The sequence below is a fragment of the Cryptomeria japonica genome, chromosome 5 (genome assembly GCF_030272615.1).
Source record: "Cryptomeria japonica chromosome 5, Sugi_1.0, whole genome shotgun sequence".
NCBI classification, from domain to species: domain Eukaryota; kingdom Viridiplantae; phylum Streptophyta; class Pinopsida; order Cupressales; family Cupressaceae; genus Cryptomeria; species Cryptomeria japonica.
The window spans coordinates 491,950,830-491,970,445 of record NC_081409.1 but is presented as its reverse complement, the minus strand read 5'-3'; positions in this window follow the sequence as shown (position 1 = coordinate 491,970,445).

Sequence of the window (19,616 nt, the reverse complement as noted above, 5' to 3'; positions counted from 1 at the left end):
GGATTCCTTGTGAATCTAATAACCTGTAGATATGTTGATCATTGGTTTTGTAAAAACCAACACTCATATTCCTTAATCATTTGCATTACTTTTGGGGTTAGTCTGTATCCTACATCTCTTGTCAGTTTTATTATTAAAGCATAAATAAATGCATCATTTAATCTTTTGAAATGCAACTTAGCCTGAGAGATAGGTAATTGAGTATAATATTCCCACACTTTTTTCTATATAGGTTCTTCTCCTAATTTTCCTTCAATCTTCAGTCTTGGGAACTTACCAACATGAGCAACCACCCATATAATGTAAGAAGTCATGAAGAACTTCTTCATTTGAAGGACTGTGATCATCTGATTATGGATGTTATCTGAAATGATTTGTGGCCAATCAAAATATTTCTTACCTATCAAAATTGTTGTCATATAATGGAACATCCATGTGTGGAAGTGTCTGCAATCTATCTTTCCAAAGGCTCTGCTCAGCATAATAATAAGGCCTCTTTGAGGCTCTTGGAAGTCTACTCTCAGTATGTCGACAGCCTTAAGACCTATTTTCCTTGGCTCTTCTAGTCATGCTTCATGAATGTGTATTTTATGATTAGAAGCATTCTTAAAAAATATGGAAATAAGTTTCTCTTCTGTTGTCACCAGGACCTTTTCTCTTACCAGTATTCCAAAGGTGATTCCTCTCATGTCAGGAGACAGGTCTACAATCACATTCCCGTTTGTGTCAACACATTGCCTTATCTCCTACTGGTAGTATTTAGCAATAGTCATTGTGAGTTTGGGTGACTGCATATCTTGTGGAAAGATAGTTACCTCTACTAAGATTGATCTCTTAATGCTTCTATATGGAGCTTCTAGGGTATGAGGTTTGGCTTCTAGTTGAGTCTTGATGTCTTCGATCTCTATGTGGCTGATTTCAGTATCGGTCACCTAGTGAACCTCATCCTCTAGTTTTGAGGCTAGAGTCTGGCCTTGGTACTGATATTTGATTATTGTATACTTTTTGTCAAGTTTCACTTCTTCCTTTGTCCTCTTCTTGCTTGAGGATGGGTCCATCAATCTGCTTTATCTTGCAAGAAAATACCCATAATTAACCATTATATCTTATCTCAGCATTCTTAAAAGGTGAGCTCATGAATGCAATTGGATTTTCATGATCTCCTTGTCTTTGTGTCGGAACAGTAGCACCAGGATGTAATGAAGAAAAATAATATATATAGAATGGTAGAGTGTAATCAGGATTAGTCAACACATGAGCTTCTGCAATGGATTTCTTGATCTATCCAAATGACTCTTTTGCTTCCGTGTTCTATTCTCTCTTGGAGTCCTTCTTAATCATCTCATTCAATGGTTTGACTATCTTTGCAAATCCAATGATGAATTCTCTCACAAAATTAATCTTCCCAAAGAAAGATCTCATCTTCTTTTTACTTCTTGGAATTTGTAATTTTAGCAGGGTTTCCACTCGGTCCGGGTCGATTGATATTCCTCTTTTGGAGATTACATGACCAAGAATCTTCCCTTCAGCAACCCCAAAAATAGTTCTCAAGATTAAGATATATCCCATACTTTTGGCATCTTTCTAACACTTTACACAAGTGGTCTGGATGATCTTTCCTGATCTTAGAGAATATGGCGAGGTCGTCCATATATATGATGATGCACTTGTCAATCAACTCCTTGAAGGCGGTATCCATTGCTCTTTGAAAATTTGCACCAACATTTATCAACCTGAATGGCATCTGGCGGTATGCATAAGTACCTCACTTAGTGGTGAATGTTGTCTTCATGTTGTCTTCATAGTTAACTAGTACTTGATTGTATCCAAAATAACCATCAAGGAAAGATATCATTTGTGAACCATTTACAATTTGCAGTACCTCATCCAATGAAGGTAAGAGATAGTTTTCCTTTTCTAATGCGTTGTTAAGATTGTGAAAGTCAACACATAGCCTAAAACCTCCATTCTTTTTCTATATGGGCACCAGATTAGCCACCCAGGTGGAGTGGCAAACTAGGAAAATAATCCTAGCAGTAAGCAAATTTTGGACTTCCTTGAAAATAAGGGTCTCTATCAACAAATTGACAAGCCATTGCTTATGTCTGAATGGTTTTGTGTTGGTTTTTAATGGCATAACATGTGTAATAATAGATGTATCAAATATTTTTAGGTCTTCATACCCCCATGCTATAACATCAATATATTCCTTTAGGATTTGTAAGATTTTCTCCCTCTTAGTGGGAGTGCAAATCTTCCCAATGTCAAATCTGTTCTCTTGGCCTTCTTGACCAATATTGTGTGGTTCATATTTTCCAGTATCTAAATTAGTGGTCAGTCTCTCTTTTACCCTAGGATCAGAGTCAAACAGGAATTCCAAGGTGACCATACCTTTGGGGATAACATTAGTTGGAAGATTAATAATATCCTCATTATTGTTTTCATCAATGGTGTTTGGTCTATCATCTTCATCTATGATTTGTTACTCAAAGGCACCATAATTAGCAAGGAAATATAGAATATGTCTATCATCTTGAAAGATTTGGAAATGAGTAATATTATTTGGGACAACAGGTGTTGGGACCAATTCCAAAAAAAATATTTTCAGAAGAGATTGACTTAGTGGTTCCAACGTACTTGCAGCTACAGCTAGTACATCTAATATGCCATTTCATTTTCGGGGTACCAACTGGATGTCAAAAGCATCAAAATATTCAATAAACCCCAATACACAATTCCTATATGCTACAAGTTTCTTATCATGATAGCATATTGACTTCTCATTTGTTTAACCACCAACTCAGAATCTCCTTGTACCTTCAAACATCTAACCCCTTTATTGAGGGAAAAGAGTAGTCCTTTGATCAATGCTTCATATTATGTCATATTATTTGAGCAAGGGAATTGGAGGTGATAAGAAGAAAGGAAAGCCTTCCCTTTAGGATTAGTTAACCCCACCCCTGCTCCACTTCCTTGTTTGGATCTAGAACCATCAAACTTGAGAAGCTAAATCTCATCATTAATTTTCTTACTACCTTTTTGTTTAGGTCTAGTGGTCATTAGGGTTTGAGTTACCTGTGGTGCTTGTTGGTGTTCTTCAAGGATTGTATCTTCACTAATCTGAATTTTTTTTACCACTGGTGTCTATATTTCTAGAAGAATTTTAGTTGTGGTAGGAATGGGTTGGTGAAGTGGAGGCTCTGCAGAAGGTTTGATTGGATCAATGGTTCATTCATCTTCTCCCTCTTTAGAAACTTCTACTTTAGAGTGCTCTTGCTAAAGAACTACTATTTCAAAATCCAACTCTTCGCTTTCCTCCGGTGTGGTGTCATAGTCGGTTTCTTCATCAAGAGAAGGACCCATCAATTTTGTAACTTCATTTCTATAGGGGATACAGGCTACTTCTGAGTTTTCTTCATGATGAATCTTGCACCATTGCGGAAGTAGTAAATCCTCCAACTATAGATCATCTCCTAACAAATGCATCCCTTGTCTCAATTTTATAACAAAGTTCATAATCCTCCCTAAATGATTGGGGGCAACTAGTTGTTGAGGTGTGGAGGTAGGTGGTGTAGTGAAAGTTAAGATTTCATTGACTTTGTAGACCCTGAGACTTACTTCCACATATGCCACCTCATTGGTGGCTCCATAATCAGTAACTAACTTCTTTAACCTTGGTTCACTATCAATTCATATCTAATTACTGACCCCTTTCCATGGAAACCATACATATGTGAAACATGTGGAAAAGTAACCTCCCAATGTTTTCAACCAGTCCCTACTGAGGAGCATCATGTATATTTCAAGTATGTCTACCAATTGAATGTCTATATAGTGGTATACCCGTGGGTTTTCTCCTAGTTGGATGTATACATTTTTTAGTTCTCCAACCACATTGACCTATGTTTTGTCCAACTGCGCTACTTTGTAGTTGGAATGAATTGGGTTAAGACCCAATTTCTGACAGATAGAATAAGGCATCACATTTCTGGATGCACCTGAGTCCACCAAACAATTGTGTAAATTCTTCCCAAAAATCCTTATACTTTACAAAAATGGTGGGTTCTCAGTAGTTTCAGGGTGAATAGCATTAATTTCCTCTACACCTACCATCTTGACTTCATTACTTTGAGATCCCAACTGATCGAGTTTCTTGAGGGGAGCTTCTTTTTGTTTGGGGCAATTCTATATTACCTCCATTAAAAGCATTGTGGTAGCAGTATTCTCCATTTCTCTTGTAAAATCATATGATTTCTTTGTAAAGTATTCTTGACTTTATCTAGGTTTAGATCTCATTCCTTGAAAGGAATAAGGTGGTGGAGGATTGGTGTTGGCAATAGGATTTGATGGAACTTTCACATCTTTAGGAGGTATAGGCGTAGTGAATGGTCTTTTCGCTTGACTTCTTAAATTGTAAGTGTTACTTATATTCTAAAAAGCTTGGGCATCAACTAACATAGTAGTGTTAACCTTGTCAGGTTCTTCAATGCTACATCCCTTTGGTTGTGAATCAGCTTGAGCAATTCTAATAATCTTCTCCATTTAAGCACAATTGACTTTTGAATGCATGGATGTGTCATGTAACCTACACCAATTGATCATCAAATTCATGGCATCTATATTAATAGTTTTCATATTATTAGTATTATCCCTTGCATCAAGATGATCATGGTTGACACCCCCATTATTCAGGCTGGTATTCCATTATTTATTGTAGGGTTTGGGGTTGTATCTTTGGTTCTGGTTTTGATTTTGATAGCCATGCTAATTATTATATAATTAGAATTGGTTATACCCTCCTTGAGAATTCATCTTCATTTGGCTTAAGTCAGAAGTAACTTGAGAAAGCATATTTTTTAACGCTTCCACTTCTGAAGAAAGGTGTGAACCTTGATTGGTAGGCATAGATGTTGTTGTTTGGTTTGTGACTGTTGAATTTGGAGCACTGTATTGTTGCACCATCCCATGGGTTTGATCATTGAAATGAACTTGAGAAGTGGTAGCGTTGGGGTTGGTCCATTGTAAAGATTAAGTCACCATTTGTTGGATTGCTTGTTGACTTGATGTTGGTTCGGGTCCATATAATAGAATTGGATTCATTATTGGTGCTCTGACTAGCATTGATGATGCTACCCCTGGGAGCTGATTATGATTTTCATAATTTATGCCAATAGGGATATCCTGTCTCATTCCTTCAGGGGTCTGATTCAACTCTTGGTTCATTTTTTATGGCCAAAGAATAGACTTTTTCCAAGGTGTCTTTGTCTGCTACAGCTACAATTTGTTTAATGAACATCGCACTCCAAGGGTCAATGGCCCTAAAATAAGCTTCAATAGCTACTAATTGTATAATTTGGTAAGGGTCTTGCCAACTTCTACATGCTCTTTAGAAGCTTGTATTGAAAGTAGTCAGGGGTTCATTTGGCAACTTCCTCAATGAGGCAAACTGATAGAACAGGGTTTCTATATCTACATATACCCTTAATTGGGCAATGAAAGCCTTTTCCAAAATATCCTAGTTGATAACAGAGTTGGAAGGTAGTGTTAGATACCAATTATGTTCATTGTCTCCAATTGAATATGGGAAGAGTTGGCATACCACATTTTCATGTTTGATATGACTACGAACGACTGCATCTTTAAATGCTTTGATGCGTTCTTTCACTGTCCCGGGTCCCCCAAACTCATACTTATTGCAAAAATTATATGGGTTCCTTGGTAAGTCGTGTATCCCTCCAGGTATGTTTGCCAAGGGTGTGTGAGTCTGGTTAAATAATACCATTGGATGTGCTGGTGGATTTTGATTAACAAAAGGTGCAATGGGATGGGGACTGGGTATGACTTGGCTTTCAGTGGTAGGCTGAGATGTTTGGAAAGGAGAGTTTATCGAAGACTGTCCCCTAGTTTCATTTCCCTTTCATCTAGTAACAGGTCCTAATTCTACCAAATCTGATGGAGAGGAATTTCTCCTAATAACTTTATGAAACTTGTCTAGAGAGAAGGATGATATACGCTCCATCTTGTTACCTCAATTTCTTGATTGTTGAGGAGGTGGTTGAAGGTTTTGTTGAGAAAGGAATTGTATTTGAGATTCAACTTTTGTATGTCTACCTTTCTATCTTTCATTTTCTAACACTTCATGCATGTGCAACCAATCACTGTAATTCTTCCTACTATTCCAAGGAAGGGATATAGTAGGGAAATAATTTCTTCTTGTTCATAACCGAGGTTGGGTTGTGTTAATGGAAGAAGTTCATCTCTTGGGAGTATTACCATGTTAAAACATGATGTGATATTGTGATGATAACTCAAATGAGCTTTGTTACTTGGGCCCTCCTTCTAGCGCCAATTTCTGTTGACAGGTGTTTTGACACACTCACCAATAGGCAGGTAGAATATGAAATGTAAACCACCTCTCCTGAAAAGAAATCAATCTTGAAAGACTAACTACTCCAAGGTCTCTATAGTTGGGTCATGATAGTGTTGGGTCTCTTAGTGGTTGTTGAGATTGTACTTGTTAAGGGGTCGGGAGGTTTAAACAAAACAAACAAAATCCTTTTTTGTATTTTTTAATTTTACGCTTGATAAAGAAACTTCAAAATATTGGTCAGGGTAGAAAGAGATAATAACTAAACAAATACTGAACAACCTAATGAACTACAAATTCAATGGATCACAACAAGGTATTATCAATAACATCTAGTCAACATTCAAAAGGGACGTTTCAACAAATATGTGAAATCATACAACCCACACATAAATGGAAATGGCAATCACAAGATCCGATAATCGCTCTACTATTTCATCCTCATACACCATTATCATGTGCAGTATGATTCATAATACAATAAAGCCTGTAATAACAAGTTTAGGATTCAAATGAAAGAATATACCAGACTACGAAGAACAGAAACCCATAGAACGTGTATTGTAGATCAAGCAATCCACAAGTTGCTTTTGTATTAATCTTTGTGAAATGAATAACAGTACTTCGAGAGTTCATGAGAAATAAATTGCATAAAACTAAATTATTTAGATAAATGGCCTTGAATCATCAATTCGCAGCCCCTCAAAATGGCTCAAATTCTACAATTTATAGAGTTTTACCCTACATTCTAGGAAGGCATCATGCCTGCAAACTAGGATTACAAAAAGAAGGGAGTCACAATTGACATACAAGTTGTCTGTAAAATCCACTTAAGTGCTACTAAACTGGTACTCAATAACCACTTCTAAAATAGTGCTCTAGCAGTCAGAATTTTGAACAATACAAAAATAATGCCTGAAAAGAAAGGATCAGATACAACATTAGTTGAAGACCCAATTGTTGTGCTAGTGATGGTGATCTATCATGCATTATTCATGTTACAACTACTTATTCATCATTCACTTCTTCTTATAGTTTTGGTAGTTGTTGATAAAATAGTCCAGGGAAGCGGTAGGTGGGTCAACAATGTAACTTATCCTCAATTTTGATACTCTAAATATCTCTTTTATACTTTCCACCTTGTTGACCATTTGATGCATTATTTTTTCAGCTTCTTGACACTGGAAAATTACATACATATGCCTATTCATTGTGTTCATAGTCACCTCTACAGTCTGTGCAAAATGAGTAACATATGAATACCACTTGTTGAGTACCGCCTCTTGATGCAACACTCCATCTTGCTTGAGGCTATGGCCATGTCTTCCCAACAATTTAACCAAGAACTTCTCATACTGTTCAAGTGCATCAAGTAGTAGAGGATGCTCTTTATGAACCTTGATGTGGCTTTGCTCCATTACTTCTATCTTCAGATCTAAAATATCTATACATGATTGCAATTTATCAATAGTCTCCTCTCTCAATATATCCTATTTTCTAATCACTTTTTCCTCTAACCCTCTAATTTTCTTTAAAATATTATGCTATTTGGACAACTGAAAAATTTGTTGTTCCCATATTGTGGAACAGTAAATAAGAGCAGTTTCATTAAAATGAGCTTCTTCAACAATTTCCGTTATACTCTACAAGAATATTTTTACCTTATTAAATTGATCTTTCAACTAAGTCTTAACTATTCTGGCCACTTTTCTCATCTCATATAATGCCTTAATATCACCCTGCAGAAGCGATAAAGTAGACGGAAAGACATCGTCAGTTCTAGAATCCAAAGGCTTGGCTATCTCCATGATTAGATGTTTATACTACCTTAATTGTGCCTTGACCTCTACCTTAGTTTTATATTCTTTCTCCATCCTTGTTCTGACAATGGAAGTAGTAGAAACTAGAGTATCAATCTTCCTCCACTTAGTCTATTTACCCAGGTTAACCTTAAACACTTGGTATCTAGGGGTAGCTTGGGATGATCATTCAACATCCTAAACTGGTGCTGCTATATTAGCAATTATATCCCCCAAATTTTTCCTTGAGAGATGATGAATTGTTCTTGATGCTCTGCTAAATGGACAAGGTTAGTCTAAGAGAAACAACACAAAACACACAAGAAACCGTTAGTGTTATTCAGTCAAAAACTAATCTAAACAGGCATATCAAGAGAGACACTAAAATCATGCTAATATATCTAACTAATGAAACAAAGATAATGAGGCATCTCCAAATGCCTCTTAGCATGCTCTTAGCTCCTTCTCCCTTGTTCCTCTCCTCTCCAAGTTCCAAAATAGTGTAGCTCTCAGCAGCTTTTTGCACTATGGATGCTTATGGAGGATTGAGATTGAAATATTGCTCTAAATGTTAATAAAGAAGCTAATATTAAGCTATTGATACTAAAATGATTGATTTTATCCAAAATGACAAGATATTAGTTAATTATGCTAAAATTCTCTCTTAAAATGCCTATAGGTTAAATGCATACAAGTTTTCAGGATCTGGATTATGAAGAAATGGGCTCTATTTATAGGGAAAATGGAGCAATGGATGGTTGAGATTGAGTAATCTTGACAAGGGTCAGGATTGAATGATTTCAAATCCATGTGAGGGCTTTCAACCCAATCCCAGGATGACAAGTGTCAATGTGAGATAGGTTGAGAGGGGAGGGAATAAGCATTAAATGCTTGACATGACTTTGGGAGTTAAAGTCAAGGTTGGTTGAATGAATAAACTCTTTATTCAAAGAATAAAGCTTTTATCCAATGAATAAATTCTTGTGCAAATGTGAAATGGATGAATATGGTCAAAACAATAAATGTTTGGGGGGACAAGTTTGAAATAACCATAAATGGTTATGTAAGAGCCATAAATGGTTATGTAAGAGCCATTAGTGGTCTTGGAAGACTTTGGGGGTCAATTTGTTGAACACACAAAGCATTAAATGCTTTTCAAAGACTTTTGAAGTCTTTGAGAAGTGACTCCATTTTGCTTAGGAATGTGACAATAATTAGGAGATGGATTAGGCTAATTAGGAAGGGGTTAGAAGAATCTAGAAGGGGATTAGATTTTGCAAGTGGATTTGGTGGGTGAGGGAAAATAGGATTTTATTAAAATAAAAATTCATTTATTTCAATAAATGTGTGCAAGTTGTATTTGTAGGAAAATGCAAGTGGGGGGGGATAATGATTTAAATAAATATTTTTATTTAATTTATTTAAAAGAGGAAAAGGGGATTTTAATTAAATAAATATATTTTATTTATTTAATTGATTTGAATTTGATTTAATGAATTAATTAAAATAAATTGAATAATTTATTTAATTAATAGAAGAATGTTTGAAGATGAATTAATTAAATATTAATTTAATTAACTGATGGCTAGTGGAATTTTAATCAAATAAATAGCGAATATTTATTTAGTTAAGTTGGACAGATTTGTGCGACTACAGTTCTTGCTCTCTTTACTCTCCTTGGAGATTCAATAATTTTGTCCTGCAAATTTATATTCGAGAGAACGACTTTTGACTTCTTTAAATTAAAATTTTATCGTTAAGGCATAGAGTTGTCTTGTTCCCCTCCCTGCACTATTACATCCGCAATGATCTTGTGGGCTTCTATATTTTGTTCCTTCTCTTCTTCTTGGTTCTCTTCTTGTTGTTGTTCTTCTTGGTGTTCTTGTTGATCTGGAGGATTGGGTGGTCTTTGTTGGATTTGAACAGCCTGTTGAGTGAGATTAGCTTGCAGGATCTGATCTGGATCAAGTTTTTGTTGTATTGCTATCTCTTCCAACTTCTTAGAAACTTTTTCTTCAAATGATCTTTCTAATTCAGTCTCATGCCCTTGCTCATTTTCTCTCAGTTGTTGAAGCAGTATTTCTTGGTCTTGAGGAGTAAGGACCATCCTTTAATATTGTTCATCATGTTCATCACATGCATCATGTGTCTCTTCCCCCATAACTTGTACATTAATTTCCATTGGTTTCTCCTATACTATTGGCTCTTATGTAACCTCCAGTTATTTTTCTAATTGATTTGTAGCAGGGTCCTCTTGTGGTTATTTTTGTTTCTTTTCAACTTTCCTTTTCTTTGCTACAACTGCAATCGATTCATCATCTTCATCAGAATTTGTCTCAATATTATGGATGATAATCCGTTCTTGGGTTGGCATGGGAGGAGTTGTAGCCTGTTGTGTTGAAGAAGAAGGAGGAGGTTGTGTTTTAGTAGCTTCCTCTTGAGAGGCACCCTATCCTGGAACAATACCTATGGTAGGAACAATGGCACTTATGGAGGCCTGTAGGATAGCTTGTAATCCTATAGTAATCCCATGTTCAACAACATTTTTTCAGGAATTGAGACTCTTTCTTTTTGGCATCCCACTGCCTCTTGAGCTCTCGGTTGTCAATTGGTACTACTGCCTCCTCTGAATCAGTGGAAGTATTCTTCCTTGAATCAGACCTCATTCTTCTTACATATTCTTTGTGGACTTTGGTCTGAGGGTTATCAACAACTTTTCCATTTTTCTTCTCCTTGGTAGCACTTGGTCGGATCCTTAAACTTAGCCATTTCCTTGTTCTCTCCAAAACCTTTGTAGTAATAGTTTCAATATCCAACTCTTCTTGGTTAGACCATTTGATAGGAGTAAGGGGTCTTTGATCAATTCCCTTTTCTTTGAATGTAGGATCAAGAAGCTCACCATCGACCCTTAACTCCTTTGGGATATTTGTCTCAATTACAAAAATGTTCATCTATGGCAGTGTCAGCCTATAATATCCTTTTTCTCTTGCCTCAAATCTATCCTGCAAATTAGCCCAAACATCCTCTAATACCAACTTGTGACCCTTGTAAGAAATAGGTATCATTTGTTTCAGCTTACCATATGGGTCATATTGGTCCCTTGAGTAATTAAACTCTTTTAAACTCAAATCCTGAAGCTCTTGTTTTGTCGCCTTGGCTGGCTGTATATTAGGACATGTATAATGTTCTAGAGACATGGGTAAAGTAACCTATAGATATGTTGATCGTTGATTTTGTAAAAACCAACACACCCATTCCTTAATCATTTGCATTGCTTCTAGGGTTAGTTTGTATCCTACATATCCTATTATTTTTATTATTATAGTATAAATAAATACATCATTTAATCTTTTGAAATGCAACTTAGCCTGAGAGATAGGTAATTGAGTGTAATATTCCCACACTTTTCTGTCCAAGTTCTTCTCCTAATTTCCCTTCAGTCTTCAGTCCTGGGAACTTACCAGCACAAGCGACCACCCATATAATGTAAGAAGGCATGAATAACTTCTTTTTTTGAAGGACTATGATCATCCGATTATGGATGTTATCTGAAGTGATCTATGGCCAGTCAAAATATTCCTTGCCTATCAAAATTGTGGTCATATAATGGAACATCCATGGGTGGAAGTATCTGCAATCTGTCTTTCCAAAGGCTCTTCTTAGCATAATAATAAGGTCTCTTTGAGGCCCTTGGAAATCTTCTCTTAGTTTGTTGATAGCCTTAAGACCTGTTTTCCTTGTCTCTTCTAACCATACCTCATCAATGTGTCTTTTATGACTAGAAGCATTCTTAAAAAATATGGAAATAGCCTACTCTTTTGTTGTGACCAGGACCTTTTCTCTTATAGGTATTCCAAAGGTAATTCCTATCATGTCAGGAGACAGGTCTACAATCATATTCCCATCTGCATCAATGCATTACCTTGTCTCCTGCTGGTAGTATTTAGCAATAGTCATTATGAGTTCAGGTGACTACATAGCTTGTGGAAATATAGTTTCCTCTACCAAGCTTGATCTCTTAATCATTCTATATGGGGCTTCTAGGGTATGAGATTTGGCTTATAGTTGAGTCTTGATTTTTGCGATCTCTATGTGGCCGATTTCAGTATCGGTCACTCACTGAACCTCATCCTCTAGTTTTGAGGCTAGAGTTTGCCCTTGGTACTGATATTTTATTGTTATAGACTTTTTGTCGAGCTTTGCTTCTTCCTTTGTCCTCTTCTTGCTTGAGGATGGTTCCATCAATCTAATTTATCCTGCAAGAAAAGACCCATAATTAGCCATTACATCATATTATCAAATTACCATGTACTTGAGAACTCTAGGGTTCCAAGGTATAAAACTCTTTAAAACAACAAGGGTTTCGGAATCCTAAGTTAAGGAAAGGGAAAAAAAACTAACTCCAGAACTCTGAGGTTTTGGGTTTGGTAAAGGACCTCAAAAGGTGAATTTCAGAACTCTGGGGTTCTAGGGTTCTAAGGTAAGTAAAATATTCCAAGAATCAGTTTCAGAACTCTAGGGTTCCAAAGTTCCAGAATTGGGTAAGACAGCTTCAAAACAAACACCGGGATTCTGGGGCTCTGAAATCCCAAGATGGGTAAAACAAACTTCTACAAGGCGCAAAGGTTTTCAGAGTTTCGGAGTCCCGAGATGGGTAAAACTCTGTCGAAAGAGAACTTTGGAAATCCGGGGTTCCAAGGTGCTAGATTGGGTAAAACTTAGGTGTTTTGAGATTCTGAGCTTCTGAAATCCCAAAATGTCGAAACTTAGGGACTTAGGGTTTCATGAAAAGGAAAATTGAACTGGCCAATTTATTGAAAGCATGGAAAATCTAATCTAACCTAGCTAAAAGGCACAAAAAATGAGAAAACCAAATAAACGAACCAACCTGATGAGGCGACGAAGCGAAAAAAAATGAACAAGCAAGGAAGTGGAACACGTGGAAGGAGAGCTTGAATTTCACAGCGGAGGAATGCACAAATGAATGAAAATAACCCATCATGCCCTATTTATACTCCCCCATTCGGTGACAGTACAACCTTACTAAACACAACCTCGGGATTCTGAGGTTTCGGGATCCCACAATAAAACAAAGGGAAGCTTGTACATCTGGGGTTTTGGGGTTCCGAGGCCCTAACACACACACACACGCAAAATGAAATATGGGGACTCCCAGGTGTCGGAGTTCCGAGACAACACACAAAATGAGTTCAAGATTTCAGGATTCCAAAATCCCAAAACTCAAAAACAAAAATGCGATGAAACAAGAACTTGGAATTTTGAGATTCTAGAATTCTGGGGCCTCAACACACTGACAAGACAAGACTTCAAAACTTTAGATTTCCAAGGTCTCGACAAAACAACACAAACAAGACTTTGAGACTTCGAGGTTTTGAAGTTATGAGGTCTTGACAAAAATACAAAGGAACAAAGACCATTTTGAAACTCTGGGGTTCCGAAGTAGAGACAAAACAAACAAAAAGGGCACCTCGAAACTCTGGGGTTCTGAAGTGTCCAAGGAAAAAACACAAGAGAAGGCAAAAAAGAAAGAAAATAAAAGATAGGAAAGGAGGACCCACATTTTCATGCCAAAGAAAATGATGGGGGTAGATATGCAAGGCATAACAATACATAGCATTGTAATATATTCTAAAGTTAAATTCATTGAATAACCAATAACAATAGTTTTCTATGACATGAAAAGTGATGAATGAAGAACATGGAAGCATTTGATTACATAAGATTAGTGTTCCCATATGCTAATATAATCAGATCTTCTAAACCTAATTTCACTTACATCAAATTTACATCATAGATACATCATAGTTGCATCGTAATTACATCATTTTCCCCATGGGCATGTACATAATACATTTTCATCCTATTAAACATAAGTACAACATGACAAATGAATGAAATCTTCTCCTAACTCACTGAGCTGGCCATATCCAAGAGAAGCAACTGGAAAATGCACGAAGCCAATCTGGGAAAAGACAGGTTCAAAAATCCTCGATGGAAGAAGGCAACGACCACCCAGCCATGTGGAATCCGAAGGACCACCCCCCGTGCTAGGAGATAGACATAAGGCTCTCAAGAACACAAACAAGAATAAACAACACATGGTTTGAACACATTTCCACTAGGTAATGTCACAATCAAGATACACATAGATAAAACTCCAGACAAGAATACTCTAGAGGCTATCCACACAAAGATAGGACATTGGTGCTCACAAGGGGAGAGTTTCATTGCATAACTTGATATGGGTTATCCTGACAGATCTTCATAGGCCCCAGCCCCCATCCTGGGTTATCGTAGCAGCCTCTCCCGACCCCCGACCCACAACACTCATTCAAGACTCATGCGGAACCAACATACATTTCAAGAAGACAAGGTAGTTGATCATGCCATTCTAGGCCTCCCCACCTCATCTTGAGCCTAAATGAGCACTCAAGCCATGAGCGAGCAAAAATTATCTTGATTAATGTGTTTAACTACCCAACCCCCTAATTCATTATTTAGGTTATCACTTATTAAGCAACTCTCCCAATGGGTTATCTTGATGATCACTTTAGGATCCCAACCCCCATGGAGAGTCACTCCCCCTAATGACACTAAGCCTAATCAAATCCAACACAAGGCAATAGATGAAACACCATCAAATATCCATGTAATGAGATCCAATCAAGTCTAAGAATAACATCATATCTCAACCACATCAACATCAAATACCATAGGTTCCATCAAAGAGGACAATAGGGCTCAATCCAATAAGGAGAAAATGATACAATACTAAGAGACTGATAAGCCATCAAAGACTTCCATAATTTAAGCCCAAACAAAATTTTGATCATAATATCATTGACAATCATCCAATAATGCACCAATTTGAGTTTCAAAAGGGTTCAAAACCAACATTATAGTCTAACCTCAAACATTCCTATCTCAAGGAAAACAATCTCTCCAAGATACATTAGAAAGACCAAGCTAAAATTCAGTCCACTATACACTAATCATAACAAAACAAATGGCATAAACTACCAAATAAAAAAATAATACAAGAGTAAGCACCATGAATAAAATACTCCATATAAAATCATAAATATTTTTAAAATTATCATTATTAAGTTTACTCTCTTAACTAATTAATATCATATTTATTTCATTCACTCATGTTCACAATTAAATATCTCATGGCTAGCTATACTTTTAACCATGCCTCAACAATAGTCACATCCGACTACCAGGGAAACAACTAACACTTAAATAAAGACACAAGAGCACACACTTAATAGTCATTAAAATCAACAATAATAAGATTAATTTTACTAACTTAATTATCAATTAGTTGATTACAGTCGACTTATTTAATAAAATTTAAGAGATTGTTAATGTAATACATAATGAAATAATTGATTTCAAACAATTTTTAAAAAAAAAAGCAAAATTAAGGTAAAATCACAATATAGTCAACTTGCTCCAAACAATAATTAACCAAAGCGAAAAGACTAATTTAAAATACACATACTCAATAACACTGCAAACAAAAAAAATATTCCTTTCCTACTAAACCCAAAATAGAAAAATCATCAAAAGACAAATTTGATTAGCTGAGGGAATTAAATCAACTGGGCAATAAAATAATATTGCAGGGCAATAATATTACTATAGGAAAAATAAATTATTGCGGGCCAATAAAATCAATTATGGTTGATTACAAATATTACAAAGTGACATATTTAATCGTTGGGCAATATATTAACAATAGGAAAAAACTAATTTAAATTGGGCAAAGTCCATATTGCAGAGCGTGAACAAATAAAATATTGGGCAAAAAATTATAAACAAAGCATTGAAAACAAGCAAGACAATCTAATCACCAACCAAGAGAATCGATTTGTTTTCAAAGGGATGAATTAATTTCAGCAGGGCAATTCAAATAACCCCAACACCTGAAAGGAGCAACAAAAATCGTGGCAAGGAGGGTGTGGGTGGTGGAGGAGCCACCCCACGTGGGAAGGCACCACCCAAGGTGGACTTCCCACGATGGCAGGGAAGCCTTCTACCATGCATGGAGCCAACCCATGCCATGGTGGCAAGCCTCCCACCATGTGGGTAAGCCCCACACCAAAGGTTACAAAAACTACCAAAGGTGTTCACAGATAGAAAGGAATTCAATCCCTACCTCTGCTCGCAATTCCTGGAAGCTCTGCTCGCAATTCTTGGAAGAACACTCACAAAGAATATTTTGAACTCCAAATTTCATAGTTTCCACAATCCAATCCCAAATGATTCACAAGCAACCACACTGCAATCCCAAACCTCAACTCTCTATTTGAAAATGCAATATCCACAAAGAGGAAAACCAAACAACAAGGTCAAGTCTCTATGCAACCATTCCATGTATTCCAAAAACTTGACCTCCCCCAAAGCTTCTTCAAACATCTCCCTCCATCACAAATCAAAATCCCCAAAGAAATTTTAAAAAAAACCCTTTATTGCAAAAAAAAAAATCGGAATAAAAGATTTTACCTTTCAAAAAAATGGAAACTTTCCTTCAAAAGAAAACTCTTACTCAAATTTTCATCTATTATTAATTTTTGTTATATTTATTTAGCTAATTGGAACATTAATATCAATTTGTTAATTAATTAAAAGGTAAGATAATTCATATACATATGTATATATGTAGATATATATTTTATTTAATACACGTAAGTGTATGTTTTTAAATTAAATCATCACAAATTTAAATAAAACCTTATGATAAAAAAATTTAGAAACAATATGGTAAATCAACCCATAAGCAACACAAATGCATACCCATACACAACATCACCAAGGTTGTTAGGTTTGCCTATGTGGCATTTCGATCAGGTAGATACTAGACATGATACATTGCTCTAATACCGAGCAAGGGGATAAGGGTTTGAAAGATGCCCTTATGCTATCTCCCACAACTTCCATCGGGATTATGTAGGCATGCTCAAACCTATGAAACTAGGTACAGTCGATGCCTCGTACCTACAACCTTGCATAACACCAAACGTTTGTAAATACATATAAATATATAAAAATACTCAAACAGGTGAACAAGAATTGCAACATCACATCTCTCTCACAAGAGAGTGATGTGACATTGTCCCATTCACCCCCCATACAATCACAAAAGAGATATAACATATAGATATTATCGAACATCAAATTCATTTAATCACAATCATGAAGTAATGGTTAGCACAACACACATCATCTTATTCCCTGATAGTAAATCACACCTACTAAGTAACATGTAATCTTGAATGAATCGACATAAAATCCTAACATCACGATCATATCCTAAATATAACACCATCCACTTTAGGAGCATAATTTTATTAAATATCATAAAATATCTCAATCAAGAGGGATTCAATCATCAATAAGGAAGTCAAAAGAACACATGAGATTCATTAGCATCTAACATAACTATCATAAGAATGATTCCCGGAGGGGTGTTACTATATATATGTTCATATATTTATATATGTACATATATGTATATAAGTATATATGCATTTTTTGTGAAAGAAGGTATTTGAAGGTTATAATTTTAAAGGAAGGACATGGGGAATAGTAAGAGAAGGGAAAATAAGACTTCAAGGAAGTATTCAGTTGAGACGAAACAAAGATATTGAGAACTAAGAGTGCAAAGATATCATGCATGTATGCATCTTTACTTAATTTCTATTTAAATTTACATGTATTATGTACCTAAAATTATGCTTATTTGATTAAATAATTTTTTTCTTTATAATTTTATCCTAATTTGATTTAATTCATTTTATTTAATAAATTTATCTTGATTAGTTTTAAAATTATATCTTAATTTGGTTAAATAAAAGTGATTGTGCTATTTTAAATTATCAAAAAATTTGAATCCATACATTAAAAATAATCTTATTTGAAATTAGTTTCTCACTCTCTACTTAAATCTTCTTAGAACCCCTTTCTCTCTCTTCTTAAGTCTTTTTATAACCTCTCTCTCTCTCTCTCTCTCTCTCTCTCTCTCTCTCTCTCTCTCCTCTCTTTTACTAGGACCTCTCTCTCTTTAGAACCTAGATTTTTAGGATCTCTTTTAGGACCTCTATCCAGAGTAACAAACATTTGGAAAAGGTGGATTAAAAGTAATTTTGTTTTAATTTAGTCTCTCTCTCCCCCACTTAAGTCTTTTTAGGACCCTCCCTCTCCCTCCTTCTCCCTCTTTCCCCTTAAAAATATTTATTGATAGGACCTCTCTCTCTCTCTCCCTCTCTCCTTGAGTCTTTTTAGAACTGCTCTCTCTCTCTCCCTCTCTCCTAGAGTATTTTTAGAACAAATTTCTTGCATTGAAACTTCTAAAAATACCTGAGTGTTTGCAGTTGTAGGACTTATAGATCTGAAGATTAACTTCCACTTTCAGCATTGTCTTTTATCTTAGAGTCGCCACCTCTTGCATAGAGGATATTTTGAACAGCAGGATACCATTCAACACAAATTTAATTCTCTATTGTCTCCTTCAATCTTGCTGCAATAAACACTCTTCCATGCCACAAACATATGGATTTGCGAAAATAAGACCAAATCTATGTGTATCTTGCTACTGCACCTTTTATAAAACTCTTATGATGAAGCACTTATGTCTATCTGCATTAGCAGTGATAGCTCATATCTCTGCACCATATATAGAAACATAAAACCTTATGCAATACTAATTCCATAGACATTCAGCATTGGTATCAACCATGCAGTCACCACCCAAATAAGGAATTGGGGAAAAATTTGCATACAGCTGCAAGGACTTGCTCACAACTCAGCAACATGAATTTACTGTTACTCTTTTATAAATATGACATGAAATAACATATCATTCTACAGATCCAGAAGAAGGAACATTTTCTTCACCATAAAATCACTTTCAACTCTGTGCATACACAATGGACAGACTGACTGGATATGAAATTGAAAAGACGAGGAATACATTCAACTTTTAACCTTATCAATCAAACATTTATATCCATTTACTCCCCAGCAGAGTCACCATTTTTGTTGTTCATGAAAAATGATTAACCCAAGTACACCTGCAATCCTTCTATGAAATGGCCAATTTCAGTCTACGAAACACATCAGGGCTTGGACAGCATAACATAGGACCCTAATTGATCCTCCTGCACTTCAGGTTCTGCTAGACCTATGGGGGACACCCTTTTGATGCATTAAATACAACGATTACAGACACATGACTGCATCAACAATAAGCAAATAGATCATTCCACAAACTCACCAAATTTAGAAACACATTATAGATTGGCTAAATCTGTATAAACCATAGATGAAAAAGAGCTTGGAATGAAAGAACACAACCCCTAAACACAAAGGGAAAAATATGTGTCTTTAAAATTGTAAATATGAAACTATCCCCAAATCTGCAA